Here is a 3,741-nt window from a genome sequence, read left to right as displayed (position 1 = left end):
TCTAGTGAATTTTCAAGGTGCAAAAAAAAAGCTGAGTTCAAACTTTTCCAACAGCCTCTGAGGTCACCAGCTTCAGTCCCAGGTGCAGTGACCACACTCACCTTCTGGAACAAACTCCCCTCACAGAGCACTGAGGTACAAGCCATGCTGGGAAAGACTGGCCTATCCAACCCTACCCATCCAAAGGAGAGCACATCCACACCTCATGTGTGGCTGCTTCCAAACTAGATTGTCCCACAAAACCACAGAGCAGAGACACTGGCGTGAGCCACAAAGAATATGCCATAAAACTAGCAAGGAACACCAACAGTAACATCTGTATCAGTCTGTAGCAGCATCCTTCACCTGAGCTGACAAGGACATGTGAAGGGGTTTCACCTTCTCTACAGACATCAGCACAGAATYGAGTCTTACTGCCTTGGTCAGCATGAGCTACATAGAGCACACCTGTGTATTGGAGGTCTGCATTATGTTTGCTCTGGGGCACCAGAATCTATGTGTATGACCTCTGGTGACATCTAAACACAGTGTCCTAAGAATTTTGGAGATGCTTTCATAATATGAATAAAGACTTTCTTTAGTCTTTGTTCTTCAGACTGTCTCAGGCGACAGCATCCAGCAAACACACTGTTCTCACACCACTTTCTTGGGATGGAGGATTAGCAAGTGTCAGGCAACAGGTTCCCCCAGGACTCCAACCTAGACGGAGAACATTCAAACAGAGGAGGACTGCAGTCTGCTGAGCGCCTTGGCACACCATGCTGTCCCAAGCACAAGAAGCTCTCTGGAAGCAGGACCTGGAAACTACAGCTTTTCACAGGTTAGGTGACCTATTTATTCCCACAGCCTACAAACTACCATGTTTAATCTGATACAGCTGTTCCACATAGAAGAGCAGCCCTTCCAAGTGCAAACACCTTTGCTGCCAGCACAGAACAACTCCTGGTCTTCTTTTAATTGCTGCACACGAGGTGAGCAAAGGGCTTCATGTAGGTTGTSATGGGGGAGAAGCTGCCGTGCCGCACTGCTGCTGGAGAGGAGGTGAAATCATGCAGAGTGAGGTTAGCAGTGTGGTTAGACACATCTGCACCTGTGCATCAGCTGCACATCACAACCACAAGGCCTATCTGTAGCCTGAGGACAACAACAGAGAAGTTGGTGCAAATTAGGTGAATTACCTGAATAATGCTTGCTATAAAACTAAGTCTCAGTTCTGCCATCTGTTACTCTGCAAGTAACTCCACAGAGAGCAGAGGAACTAATCCTGAAAAAAAATACTCAGCAAGAGATAGGGCAGGTTGCTTGCACCTTTAGCATTTCTTACCTGTTTGCAACAGACTCCCACCTCAACTCTATTTACTGGTCCAGACACTCAGCTCGCAGCTCAATTAAGGTAAACTCAAAGTGGATTTAGGCTAGTTCTGAATTCAAGGGATGATCTGCAAGTATTTGCTTTTGCTGGTAGTTCATGCAGCCCAATGTCTCGCTCCAGGTTGTTCACTAAATTCAGCAGTATTGCTCGTGGTATTTCCACCTCCTGCTGTTGCAACAGATGCAAGTCACTGGGTTATGAATAGCTGGCCAGATTTACAGTGTCCATCGAGCTGTTTTTGTGGAAAAAAAAAATGAACAAAGAGTAACTGAGGACCTCATCCCTTTGACCAGCTGGATGACACTAGGAAAGGTCCAAGGAAGCTGAATATCAACAAAGCCAAACTGCTGCTGAAAGAGTATTAGGACATCAAGAAGGCAGTTTACACCTTCTGCTCTCCACACCAACACTGTTCCTTCCAAAACAGCAGATTCCTTCTCCTCACTATTCCTTTCTGTTCCTCCAAGGCATTTAGACATGGCGCTCTCCCTTGAAATCTTGACCCAACCATCAGTCCAGTTTTCAGCCCAGTCAAACCCAGCAGACCATGCAGTTAAGTCCTGAGGGACTTAAGCATGTGCTTAAGTGCTCTGCTGGATCAGTGCCTTCACAACCAGTCCGACTGCTTTGTTAGCAGTGCTGAGCACCAGGGCTGAGCTCCAACAGGAAATAGCAGCTTCCCTTTGAAGTCCTGCCACTGATGTTCCCGTAGGTGGGACTTCAAAGAGGAGCCACGGCTTCCCCTCCCAGTATCAGAGGCCCCAGTGTTGGAGAAGCAGTACTGCTGGTTTTAATTGCATTAAGGGATGCTTTAGGGCAGACGATTCAGCCCTTCTCAGTAAAAGGACAATTTAAAAAGGTTCCCACCTGCTGACAAGAGACCCAAGGAAAGGTTAACTTGCATGCCAAAATACCCTTAGAAACTATAGTCTGTGGAAAGAAATCTCTTCCCCTCCTGTTAACTGTTTTCTCTAGTACCACCGAAAACTACCTTGTGTGTCTTCTGAAGCTGCACGCCTGGCATCATACGGGCCTCTCACCAGTTGGATGTGGACGAGGAATGGGCTGCTCAGCCCCCGCCAGTCATTGGAAAAACTGACCTCAACAACAGCTAAACACAGCCAATACCAAGAAATACCCCCACAGGCAGCCTACATGGCTGTTTCTGTTGCTGTCTGACTACAGTCATACATAAGAGTAGTTTTTATGTCTCTTCATCTCTTTACCTTGGAGGAAAACAAAGAGGAGAAGTCCCCATCCTGAAGATTATAAACTCAACTAATATCAAAACATGACTCCCTTGGTCCATCTATCCAATCTTGTAAGGACTGCGAACATTTATTTCTTCTCCATATCTGTAACAAAAAGCAAGGACCAGTCAGATTCATGGGGATCAAATCCCTAGCACGGAAAAGCCTGAGAGCTACTAAGCAATGAATGGACTAGAGAGACAGGAAAAGTGCCCAGGGAATCAAAGCTGAAGAGAAACAGCATGCAGGGTCTGCATGGATTTGCAAGGCTCTTCCCTTATCATTGTGCTTTTCCCTTATCTGAACTTTATGTACCTGGATTCATTTATATTTATTCAAAAGCTGGCTACGTAAGTAAGCATGGATTTTTAAGGAAGATGAATAATTTTCCTTTTACTTGAGGACTGAATACTTTGTGACTTCACTACATGGAGTTCAGCTGATCTTGGCTGTTTGGGTCACAAACTTACCATAACCCGGTCATCTCGCCGAGGCACTGAGGCACTTTTATACCTCCACATGAAAGACCTGCACACTGTAGCATCGGCAGCAAAGCGTGGGGCAGTCAGAGGGAGAAGTTTACCCCAGTTACCCTTTCTGCACACCAGCTGCCCCCAGTTCTGTCCTGGGATTTCCTTCATCTCAGCCACCCATCAGGATCCAGCCTAGGCAGCCCAAAGCACTTGTGGGTCAATCAGCATAGATCCCTACTTGGAGCATGTCCCAAGCAGCCCAAAGCACTTGTGGGTCAATCAGCATAGATCCCTACTTGGAGCACGTCCCAAGTCCTGCTGGAGGGAGAGCCAAGCAATTCTCCCTCACTTCTTTTTCATAGATAGGGAACCCAGGCATACAGCCCCCAGACTGCCAAAGGTGCCACGCCACACAGGCATCTGCTCCCGAGCACAGATACCCCTCTCAAGAGCAGAGAGGGGTTGATGCCCAGGCACACTGAGGCTAAGAACAGTGACAATTCTGTAATGTGRGCAGGACTGGACTCCACCACCCAAATGATCCCAGCCCAAACCCTCCCATCCATCCTGGTGTGAAGAATAATTGAAAAACTGAACGACTTAGTATTTCAGCTCAGAAAAAAAAATACCACAGAAGACACTCAKG

The 3,741-nt window shown here is 47.0% G+C and overlaps 1 long non-coding RNA gene across 1 annotated transcript; it reads right to left on the bottom strand.

Moving 5' to 3' along the window:
• Nucleotides 1-1,254: 1,254 nt before the first annotated feature.
• LOC112958964 lies at nucleotides 1,255-2,657 on the bottom strand. The gene is made up of 2 exons (XR_003251543.1): nucleotides 2,599-2,657; nucleotides 1,255-1,604 (listed from the first exon to the last, which is right to left on the bottom strand). It is a non-coding gene; the product is annotated as an uncharacterized LOC112958964 (long non-coding RNA).
• Between the last annotated feature and the right edge of the window lie 1,084 nt (nucleotides 2,658-3,741).

This window comes from Nothoprocta perdicaria, unplaced genomic scaffold (assembly GCF_003342845.1).
Source record: "Nothoprocta perdicaria isolate Ctin4 unplaced genomic scaffold, notPer1 scaffold_93, whole genome shotgun sequence".
Lineage (NCBI taxonomy): Eukaryota > Metazoa > Chordata > Aves > Tinamiformes > Tinamidae > Nothoprocta > Nothoprocta perdicaria.
This window is presented reverse-complemented; position numbering and strand designations above follow the sequence as displayed.